Source organism: Marmota monax, unplaced genomic scaffold (genome assembly GCF_021218885.2).
Source record: "Marmota monax isolate L192 unplaced genomic scaffold, Marmota_monax_Labrador192_F-V1.1 WCK01_AAM20220418_F8-fsc00067, whole genome shotgun sequence".
In the NCBI taxonomy this organism is placed as follows: domain Eukaryota; kingdom Metazoa; phylum Chordata; class Mammalia; order Rodentia; family Sciuridae; genus Marmota; species Marmota monax.
Window position 1 is genome coordinate 435,358 of NW_026695065.1, and position 12,870 is coordinate 448,227.

Consider the following 12,870-nt stretch of genomic DNA (forward strand, 5'->3'; position numbering starts at 1 on the left):
GAGTTAATTATTCCTAAATACACAGCAAAAAGATATTGCACAATCATTTTTATGGATCAAGATTGAGTGTAATAAAGAGCACAATATGCTTAAACCACTAATGATTCATAATATGTGTTTAGATAATAATCTTTGCTTTCTTTGTTTTTAAACAATCAAAATATTAAAATCAATATCCAAAAAAGACAGAAACAAGAGATAAGAAGAAAACCAGTCCACTTCATTGATAAACATTGCTGTTTATCTCTTTTGGAAAATATACAATTTAATAGAATCCAGCAAAAAAAAAAAAAAAAATATATATATATATATATATATATATATATATATATATATATATATAAATTACAGCATAGTTGCATTAGTTATTTTGTCATTATGATTTTTTTAAAAATGAATTCTGAGTAATTTATGAGGAAAATACATTTATTTATTTCAGAATTCTGGAGAGGTCAAGAACATGGTACCAGCACTGAAACAGACTACAGATGATATAAAAAATACAGCAGTACCTGGGAGGGTAAGATATCATATGAACAGGCATAAATCAAGAGGAAGAGGTTAGGAAGGGCAAGTAATAATATCCCACTAGGTTCTACATCTTAAAGTTTCTGCAATATTTTTTCTTTGAGCGGGGGTATTTACTGGGGATTGAACTCAGGAGTACACAACCACTGAGCAACATCCTCAGCTCTATTTTGTATTTTAGTTAGAGACATGGTATCACCAAGTTGCTTAGTGACTCATTTTGCTGAAGCTGGCTTTGAACTTGCCATCCTCCTGATTCCCAACAAATTAACCCTTGGGGGGGAATATTCAAATTATTTCCAAACTATAAAAATCATCACTTAGAATTAACCTGGCAGTACACAGGTAAATAAATGTTTATCTACTTACATAATTTACCATTTTTATAAAAATGATCTTAAATAATTGTTAAATGAATTTTATATAATATACAACTGAATTCCTTACTTTTTTTATTAACAAAAAATTTTAAAAGCCAATTTTGCTGTGATACTATCAAGAGATACTTAAACTTAGAAAATCAACATTTGATTACACATAGTATTATCCTATCAACCCAACATACTGACTACTTATAAATGGCATGCCTTTGTGTTTCTGTATTGTCTGTCTCTCAAATTTGAGTTTACTTATTATGCAAACTACCTTTCTGTTTCTCTTTTACTGTTGCTTCCATTTGCTTAGGCATTGGGAAAATGCAATATATGACAAAAAATTTGGTGTATGTTCTTGTTCATTTATCTTATGTCCCTGACTTAGTCACTACATTTGCAAATAATTGCAACCTTTGTAACCATGTTTATTTTTGTTATATTAAAATTTGTATTTTCTGAGGGTATACATATATATTTTACTGACAAATGGGTTCATGTCATGAAAAAGAAGACTAACTATAGCTTATATTTGGCAGCCACCCCCTTCAATGACTCCAGCTCTAACAGTGTTTCAATAAACAACTTCTTTCATTTTTGCTACTTATAACTATTGGAGACAATGATTTTCTTTCTGTTGTTTTTTACTGGTTGCCTTGATGTGCATCATTGGTTCTATTAATGCTGAAATAATACTAAGGATAGTACCATTATGATTTAGATATGAGGTGTCCCTCAAGAGCTCTTTATGAGATAATGCAAGAAGGTTCAGAGAAAAAATGATGAGATTATGCAAGGTTCAAATGAATAAGTGGATTTATCCACTGATGAATTAATTGGGTTGCATGGACTTTCTGTAATCCAGCAAGGAGGTCCATGGAACAGGGTAGAGGAGAGTGTCACTGTAGAGTCACGAATCAAGACCTCTGGAGACCAAGCTGAAAGAGGTCTGATTTCATTGTGTAATTACCATGTATATATATATATATATATATATATATATATATATATATATATATATGGGCAGTAGCTAAGCAGATTATAGGCAGCCACCAATATAATTTTTGGACATTTGTGGCAACCAATTGAGGAGCGGGCAATGGAGCAAGGACTGGGACTGCAACGTGGCATCATACTCAGGTGCTGTGCCTATGGGGTTAGCAGCCTGCTGCTCTCACACCTAGCACAAGGGGAGTGACCTTCCACTCAGGCACCCTTAATGTATAGCAAGTCCTCCATGCACTTGTACCCACATTGGATGGTAAATGTAGGCAAGTAGTGTATGGCTGGAGGAAGTAGATCACTGGAAGTTTGCCTTTGAATTTATATTTTGTCCCTGGTATGGGGAGGTCTCTTAGATTCCTGTTGCCATGTCCTGATCTGGTTACCTCCACCATGCTTTACCACCATATCATTTATCCTCAACTTGGGCTCAAAGCTATGGAATTTGCTAACCCTAGTTTTGACCTCTGAAACCATAAGCCAAAATAGACTTTTCCTTCTCTACATTGTTCTTGTGAGGTGCTTTGGTAGCAGCATTCAAAGCTGACAAAAATATAAGTTGGTGCTTAGAAGTGAAGTTGGTGCTGTGACTATCTTGACTATGTGTTTCAGAAACATTTGAAGCTGGTTTGCTGGAGGGTGGCGGTTGGTGGGGGTAGATTTAGAAAAGTTTATAAACACAAGCTGGAAAAGTTTTAAATTGTTGTAAGCAGAGCTTAATGGGTGATTCTGGTGGGAGTTCAAAAGACCAGAATGTTGATAGGACTAGGTAGAGTAAGATTGGAGTTTTGAGCTTTCAGAAGAGATGGAAGACTCTATTGGAAATTGAATACACAACAGTCATGTTACGTTCTGGCTAAAAAGTTGTCAACATTTCATCTATGTTCTAAGACTTTCTATGAGGCTGAATTTAAACAAGGCAGATTAATTAATCTGAATGCAATTTCAAGGGAACACAGCATTCAAGTTTTGGTATAGAAGTTGCTACCATCTTTTAATCAAGCTTATCATGATGATCAGAGGCAGAAAACAGAGCAGAATCATTTTTAAAACTTGCAGTTTGGCCATAAAAGTGCAACTAAAACTGGGGCTAACAAAGTTGTGACCTATTGGAAAAGGTGAATGAATCATTTTTTTAACTGCCCAGAGACAGAGGCTGACACCTGCCTTGGGAATTTCTCAGAGAAAAGGTGCTAATAGAAAACTTACCATTTAATGGTGACCCCTGTTCTATGGTAGATTCTATGCCCACCAAAGAACTTAATAGTTTAGTATCTTTGATTTCAAATGAGTTCAAATGCCAGCTGCCTGGAAGTAGAAGATATATGGGCACAAGCTGATAAGCCCTAATTAAGCTGTTTTGGTCACAACTTTGTTTTGTTTTTCTTTAAAAAAATAGTTGTTGATGGACACATTGTCTTTATTTTCTGTATCTATTTTTATGTATTGCTGAGGATCAAATCCAGTTCTTCACATGGGACAAGCAAGTGTTCTACCACTGAGCCACAACAACAAATTTTGTTTTGTTTATCTTAAAGAAGCTTTCTCACAGTAAAGCCTTTTGATGTTTAAAACCTATATAATGAATGTGTGGACCCTGCTCATAGTCAGCCTTCTCCCAGCAGGAGTTTGGCTGGTCCATCAAGTTCCTCTTTTCTATATTTGTGTCTGTCTTTTTTTATAACCAATCCCCTTATCAACCCAGGTTCAAGGAAACTGAGTAAATATCATTGCTGGATGTGACAGGGGCCATTAAAAATCATATCCACTAAAGTAATACTATGCACTTTATAAATAATAGGAATCATGGCTTGAGGGAATCTCAGGTATTGGCAATCTCACCTCAGGCTTAAGGGTTTCAAAGTAAAAATTTTATTTGAGAAGAGACCATTGGGGAACCATGCTTGCACATGCATGCCTAAAAAAATGTTGCACTGGACTCAGCTACCCAGGCTCTCAGAGGCTGCTGTGGTCTTGGTTCCAAGAGGTTTGGCTACTGCTTAGTAGGATAGCTGACAGTGACATTAATGTGGTGTTGGGTCTATAGGAATGCAGGATGCTAGTGGTAGGGCTTATTGAGGCTTACACATAGAATTCAAAATAAGGTTTGGGATACCAAGAAAACTATAGCAGGGTCAGAGTCCCTGTGGACAACTTCTGATAGGGTGATGTATGAATAAGTGTGATGGAAGTAAAGCAGCAGTGGAGAAACCTGAGCTTAACAGACTCTGGTAAGATGGAACATCTGCTGAGGTAATCTGAAGAATTTGTGCAAAAACAAACCAAAAGAGAGGCTATGTTGACTATAATCAGCAAGTCCACTGGGTGGAGCTGTATAAGCCCTTTGAAGAGAACATCACAATGCCACATGCCTCAGATATTGCATGTGGAATTGTTGAGAGCCACAGCCGAAGGGGCCCCAGCAAACTTTCAGCTGCCAGCAAACTTCCAGCTGCCAGCTGATGATTGGCTCACAGCGGCCCCAGAAAACTTCTAGCTGCCAACTGATTGGCTCCTCTGTGGTGATGCTCCTTCGGCTGTTTCCCTGCCCTTTCAGACCACGAACTGCTCATTGGGGGACTTTTTTTGGCTCTGCTCACCGACCCAGCCAATCGGCCTCAAGAGCAGAACCGGTGGGGGAGGTTGAGAGGCTTGTGGGAAACCGGTGGTGGCAGTTGGGCTCTGAGGTTTTTCCTGAGGAGGTGTGTGGTGTGGTGTGTGTGTTCTAAAACTAAAGTTCATTTCTTTTGACAAGTGGCTCCTGAATTGTGCCCAGCCAGACTGCGGCATGGAATTACAGAACTTGTTTGACCAGCTGGATTTCAGTCTTTTTTGGGAATCCATTCATTCTCTCTGTGGTCCTATTTCTCCCTTTTGTAGTGAAACACTTTTCTGTAAAGCATTATATATTTGATATATGTAATTTTTTTTTATTTTTACAGACATTCTTTTGAGAGTTTACTTTGGGTATCAGAAAAAAATGGATTTGTAAAGTGGGGCAATTCTTGAGCTGTTAAGATAATACAAACTCTTAGAAATTATTAAATATATTTTTCATTGTGAGATGAGCATGAGCATTGGGGGGATGGAATGAAATATTATATTTGAGATATGAGATGTCCCCCAAGAGCTCATGTGAGAGACAATGTATAAAGTTTCACAGATAAAATCTGAAGTTATGAGAACTTTAACCTAATCAGTAAGTTAACCTACTAATGGATTAACTGGATGATAAATGTAGGAAGTTAGAGTGTGGCTGGAAGAATTAGGTCATTGGGGGTGTGCCTTTGAGATTTGCTTCTTGTCCCTGTTAAGTGATGCTCTCTCAGTTTCCTAGTTGCCATGATCTGAGATGCTTTCCTCAAACATGCCCATCTGCTGAGATGTTTGTTTTCATCTTGGACACAGAGGAATGTGTCAGAAGTGTTGATTTGAATTATGGTCCTTGAACTTCCTGGTGACAGAAGCACTCCTGAGCTGGGTACTCCTGGTGCAAAGACACGAGTTAAGACTACCAAGTTACTATGGTGATACCCTCTTCAAGCAAGGTCCCATGCTTTCCATGAGATTATCAATTCTAACCTGAGTTCAGACACCAGCTGCAGTGATAAAGGATTATGAGAGCAAAGTTCAATACTATAATTAGGCTTTATCTTTCAGCCTGTTTGTTTTGAAGAAACTTTCTCACAAAATAAAAATCCTTTTGATGTTAAAACCTATATAATAAATGTGCTGAGGGGGCTCTGGATAATTGCATTCTTATCAGGGTGTAATGATCCACTGGGCCCCAGCTTTTTCTCTCTTTGTGTATCTGTTTGTCTTTTCTCTATTCCCCAACACCCCTAGCTGCTTTCTGAATTAACAGCTGTCTAGGTTGCACAAGTTGGTGCCTGTACAGGGACCAAATCCAGAGGAACTTCAATTGTCAGATAAAGGAACACTCCTGAGGAAATGCATCCGATAAAGTAAGGTGAGGAGTGAGTATATAGCCTGGTGTAAAATATGGGACAGCTAGGATCCAAAGAAAGGCATATCTGTGTTATTATTCTTATGCTTAAGACTGTACTTAAATCAAGAAAGCTACAATTGTTGCAGTTCTTAAAATTTGTTACTGAAACTTATTTCTGGTTCACTAAAGAGGTAGTAGTAAATTTAGAGATGAGAGCAATTGGTGCCCTGCTTAAAGTAATGCTTAAGGCTTAAGGAACAAAAAAGGAAAAAAAAGGATGTGGGCTGTCCAGGCAAAACATAATACAGCAGATTAAAAAAGATTTAAAAAGTAAGGAATTACTTTTTTATTTAGGGAGGCAGCACCAGAGATTAAACTCATGGGATCTCCGTCACTGAGCCAAATCCCCAGGTCTATTTTGTATTTTATTTAGAAACAGGGTTTTACTGTGTTGCTTAGCATCTCATTTTTGCTAAGGCTGACTCTGAACTTGGGATAATCCTCCCTCAGCTTCCTGAGCAACTGGGATTACAGGTGTGGGCCACTGCACATGGCTTTCCTTACTTCTTAGCTTATGCTATATCTCTATCACTTTTAAGCATGCATATAAAATGGAAATTGAGGAAGCCTGAAAGAAAGAGTTACAGAGAACTAGGTAAGAATAAAGGAAAGGAAAAAAAAATGAGTGTCCCTTCTAAATTGCATGAAAAACTTGCAGAGAATTTGTTATGGCTTAAGGAAAAAAGTACTACTTTTACGTAAACTCTGATTCTGGCATGGCTGACTAGTATATATGCGTTCACACTTATTAGCCTGCATTCTTCACACACTCCTCCGTAATGCTACAGCACAGGGAAAAATGGAATGATCTCACATAAACCAGTCTTCTTTTCCTTAAAAATCTTTACCTAAGGACTTCACAGGCTCCAACATTCCTTAAATATCTGAACTGACTCTAATCTAAGCTAAACGTAAACTCTCATCAGATAAAGATGTTTTGCATGCTCTTTTAAAGAACTTTGGCTGTGTAATTTTTAAAAACTCCTGTTTTTAAAATTCTATATCTTTGAGCTTATGGTTTTATGGTAAATTTACGTTTGATCATAAATGCCTAAATTAATGTATTTTTCTGATCAGTTTCATTTAATCAACCTGTAAAGGTTTTTGCACTCAGACTTTGCTCAGAGACAAATTTTTTAAGGGTTGACTGTAAACCACATCAACAAATCTCCTTTTCCTAAATCCCAAAATGATGTAGACAGAGTGACTTTGGTAATAAATCTGATAGCTATCAAGGACAAAATAACCAGCAATCTGAATCTTTGATTTCAGTGTTTATTGAAGCTGTTTGAAATATTTGATTTCAGTGTTTATTGTGGCTGTTTGACCTTGTGTTTTAGATAGACTTTTTCCTGCTGAGACAAAAAGATCAGCACAATTTTAGAGGGGGAAAAGTATATTTGACAGCTCATAGTTTCGGAGGTCTTAGTCCATAGAAGGCTATCTCCATTCCTCAGGGCTCAAGATGAGGCTGAACATCATGGCTTGAGAGTGTGGCACAGGGAAGCATCTCACATGGTGATCAGAAAGCAGTAAGAGAGAGACTCCACTCTTCAGTTACAAAATATATACCCCAATTTTGTGCCCCAAATTTTCACCTCCTACATACACACCCTCCCACTTCAGGTACCACTCAGTTAATCACTATTATGGGATTAATTTATTGACTGGGTTAGAACTCTTACAAACCAATAATATCTCCTCCAAACCTTCTGGTTTGTCTCATATGTAAGATTATGGGAGATATCACAGCTAAACCATAAGATTCTGCCCCTGGCCCCCCAAATCTAACACTCATTTGATACAGCAAAATACATTTATTCCATTCTTAAGAGGCACCATTGTCTCAATAGTTATGAATTTGATCAAAGCTGAAGTCCAAATTCTTCTCTGAGGCTCAAGACAATTTTGCATTGTAAGCTCCTATAAAATTAAAAACAATTTACAAGTATGCAATATATAATGATATAGAGTAAAGATTTCCATTTACAAAATTAGGGATAGACAAAGAAGAGATAGGAAAAAGAATTACTGAAATTAAGTGAGGCAAACATGTTCTGTAGTTCTGTGTTCAGCACCTGGGGCCTATGGCATCTTGATGTTCTCTCTAAAGGGCTTGTGTAGTTGTGCTCCGGTGGCCTCGTTGGTTGCAGCCCAAAAGGCCATTTTGTTGGCTTTTCTTTGCTGAATTTCTTCAGTTTTCCTAGGATAATGTCCCAAGTTATAGGTATTCCTTAATATTGGGGTCTCCACTGTAGATTTGGCTTCCTTCTCATATCTCCACACTTTGAATTCTCAGGGGGTACCCTCAAGGACTCTGACTCTGCTGCACTTTGTCTGTCCTCCTTGGCCTTTCTTTAAAATCTTGGTGGAAGCCTCCATAAACCCCTAACTTTGGTATTCTGCATTCCTGCAGAAGCAGCACCATGTGGTTGACACCAAAGTCTGCTGCCATTTCAAGCAGTAACCAAACCTCCAGAGATCCTGGCTGTAGCAGCCTCTGAATGCCTGGGTAGCTGAGCACAATGAGAATACTTCCTAGGTCCCCTTGTACAAGAAGGATTCTCTACTTGTCTTTTCTTAAGAGTATATTTACTTTTACATCCTTAAGCCATATATGGGTGTGGTTTTACCAATACCTGAGATACTTTCATGCCATCTTTGTTACTCTCTCCAGGCAAAGTCTTTAGTATTTCTTTAGTGGCAGTAATGTCTTTAACAACTAAAACTTCCTTAGCTCCAGTTTAATTCCCACATTCCAAGTCCAAGTTTTTCAAAACTTTCTGCTCTGCTTTCTACTCCCAATTATCACAATAAATTTAGATACAAGCCTACAGTAATATGAATTCCACTACCTGAATGCTGTACTGCCTGAATACTATGTTAGACATTTGTCCTGCCAGATTAAGAAGTCCATACATTTTTAAATAAGCCTCACTGAAAGTCTTAGGAAATGAGCAAAATACAGATAACTTCTCAGCCAGAACATAACACAAACAGCATCTATTCCAATTACCAGTACTGTCCTCCTTTTCCTTTAAACCCACTTGAGCCCTGTCTTCACTGTTCACAGTCCAATTGGCATTCTGGTCTTCTGAGCTCCCACCAGAATCATTCATTAAGCTTTACTTATAACAACCTAAAGTATTTCAAACTTGCACTGCTAAATATCTCAAAACTTCTCCAATCAATTACAAGAAGCTCACAAAGCTTCTGAACCACATGGTGAGGTTAGTCACAGCAATGGCCCATTACTCAGTACCAATTTCTGTTTTAGTCACATGATGATGATGATGATGATGATGATTATGATGATGATGATGATTTTGATGCTGTGAGTAAAAGGACCTAACCAGAACAATTTTGGGGGAGGAAAAGTTTACTAGAGGTCTTAGTCCATAGAATGTCACTCCAATAATGAGGGCTCGAGTGAGGCTGAATATCATGTGGCAGAGGGAAGCAGCTTACATGGTGATCAGTAACCAGAGAGACAGAGACTCCACTTTCAAATTAAAAAAATATATACCCCCAAAACCACACCCCATTTCTCACCTCCTCCATCTATGCCCTAACACTTCAGTTACCACTCAGCTAATCCATTTGAGGAGATCAATTCACTGTTAAGACTCTTAATTAATTCACTGGGTTAAGACTCTTACAACATAGTCATATCTCCTCCAAACCTTGTATTATCTCATATATGATCTTTTTGGGGGACACTACATCTAAATAAAAACACCTAGCATTTCCAACTGTACAGGCGTGTCCTATATTTAAGTTATAATGTACAAGTCTGCTGGACCATTTCTAATGGGTTAAACCTAATAATGGCTTTAATAAACATCTGTAACATTGCCTCTTACTTGTGGAGCTCCACTTACAAAAAAAGTAAGATCTTTTTTCTTCTCTGTTTTGTGTGTATGTACACACCTGTGTATTGTATCATTGTGTCTACATATGTTCTGCTATTCATGTATCATGTACATGGTATCAAAGTTTGCATATATATAAATGAATGCTGATGAATTAAAACTTAAATAAAAATGGATCCAAATATCTTTCAATTCATGTAACTGAAAAAAGAAGTTCAGGGGGCTGGGATTGTGGCTCAGCCATAGCATACTTGCCTGGCATGTGTGAGGCACTAGGTTCATTTCTCAGCACTGCATATAAATAAATAGAATAATATAATATATTATATTATATAATCCAATATAACATTAATATAATATAATATTATATTATATAATGTAATATAATATTAATATAATATTATATTACATTATATTATATATTTATATATATTTAATTTTTTAAGTAATTCAGGACTGGGATTGTGTATCAGTGGTAGAGAACTTGCCTAGCATTTGTGAGGTACTGGGTTGGATCCTCAGCACCACATAAAAATCAATCAATCAACCAATAAAATAAATAAATATAATCAATAAATAAAATAATGCTATTTCATCCATTCTTTAAAAAATCCTCAGTACTTTAACACATTGAGGATTAAACTTTGGTTTATATCAGTATATTAATATCTGACTTGTTTCTGGGGAAAGAGTCAGTTTTCTTTGCCTATCTCAGCCCCTTTTTTAGGAATCTTAATTATCCTCTTCAAATGTAACAGATGCCTGTGAAAAGAGCCTTTAACAAACACACACATATACATCTGATTAATTTAAAAGTTATGGTGTTAAAACATCAAAAGCTAAATATATAAAAAAATCTGAACTTTTTAAATTCCATAACTAAATATATTTAAACTTTAAATGTGTTTGCATAAACTGGTAAATTAAAAGTTTTGTGATTATTTGTTTCTGTTCTTCACTAAAAGGAAGATTGATGGGAGTTTAGATCCTGTCAGGTGTGATTTATATGCAAAGACTGTAAGAGGTTCCAATTGGGTTTCAATTAAAGTACTATAAAAATTCATATTATTAAAATAATTTATCTAAATTTAGAAATTTCATAAGGATTGTTGAAGAGTATAAATTTAAAAGGGGCCAACAGCTAAAAAATAATTGGGAGGTTTTAGGTATGGAAATATATTTTAATATAGAAAGTAACAGAAAAAAATTTTATTTAAAAAAGTATTTTTTGTGGTAGAGTAAAAAGTTGTAAAATGTCAAAATAAATTACAAAAAGTTTATGGAGGATAAATATCAACAAGTTTGTGTGGAACTAAATTGGTTATCTATAGTTTACACAATCAGCTGAAGTTATTTTTTATTGAAATTTAGTTTATCTTTTTTGCCATTATACATGAGCTCTCTAATTATTATTATTATATTTTTTGCATTACAATTCTTAATACACCTTTAAACCACAATTTATCATATCTCTGATTGTACATAAGGTGTGTTGACACCTAATTCACATCTTCATACATGTATATTGTATAATGATGAGGGTCTCCTTCCACCATCCATGCTATTCCCCTTCTCCCTTTCCCTTCCACCCCTATTCCCTATCTAGAGGTAATCTTCCTCCCTTGCTCTCCCTCCCAACCCCATTTTGAGAGAATTTCTAATCTTTGAGTCTGAAGGCCTTGCACAGGGTATCTGGCATGGAGCATGCTTGCAGAAACAGATAAAAAATGCTCTTTTCATAGGCATCTGTAACATTTCAAGAGGATAATTAGAATTCCTAAAAAAGGGGCTGAGGTAATGAAGAAAACTGACCCTTTCCCAGACACATGTCAGATATTAATGTACTGATATAAACCAAATTATAATACTCCAGTATTAAAGTAATAAGGATTTCTTAAAATATTAATATACTCTTATCTATCAAGAAATTTTATTGTGCTGTTAAGTTTTATTGTTTAGAAATACTAGTCTTAAACAAATTATTTTTTTTAAATTCTGGTTAAACAACAGGTGTTATTTTACAGTATTACATGATATACCAGATTACAAAATTTTCTTTAAGAGCTAATTTTTTTAATATTTATTTTTTAGTTTTAGGTGGACACAGTATCTTTATTTTATTTTTATGTGGTGCTGAGGATCAAATTCAGTGCCCTACTCATGCCAGGCGAGCACACCACCACTTGAGCCAGCCCCAAGAGCTAATCTTGATTAATATAAAAAACATCAGTATAATTGTGGTGTAGTTACTGGTTTCTTTGTATTCTAAAAGTATTCATATATGAATCTGTAAAAATATAACTTTTAAGAGAACACTTTACCATGCTGGTGCTCTTCAAACTAAAGTTTTCTGTAACAGTGGTCTCTTAGAGACTTATATAAAAATATTAAATTCATTTGGAAATTTTTATGTCATTTAATATTTTGCAATTAAGTGAATATTATCTGTCATAAATTGTAAAATTTTGTGTTGCTGTTTACAGAAGAATGGGAACTTGAATACATTTTTTGAACAGCAATAAGAAGAACCTTGTTTATTTAAAGTTTAACAATGTAGGGTGTGAAGACATTTTGCCACTTTCTCAAAAAAGGGAGCTAAAAACACTCTTAAATTGTTTGATTCATATTTCAGATGTGATTATAAATTCTGTTAAGTGATTCTTATAGACTGAGAAAATCATACATAAAAATTTTATAAAATAATATTTGAAAAAGAGACAAAAATTAGTTTCAAAAGAAAAACATCTTATCTAAGATTTGTCAAGAGTCTACCTCACTTGAGTTGACTCTTACTCTCAACTTATTTCATGTTAAGAAGATCACTCAAGATCATTTAAAGTTAGGTTCAAAAGATAGAATTTTGTTATAAAAATTACTATAATCTTAAAATAAACAGGAAATACAGTATATAGCTAAGTAAAAGTTTGGGATTACAAAAAAAAGTATGTTTCTTGGTTCCTAGCTCTTACACAAACTAAATGTGTTTTTACTCTTGTTAACTTTATTTTGTATTTTCCTTGTAAACCTTATAACTGTAGCCTGTTAATGCCTTACAAAAGTACAAAAGTACAAGTTTCAATATAACAAC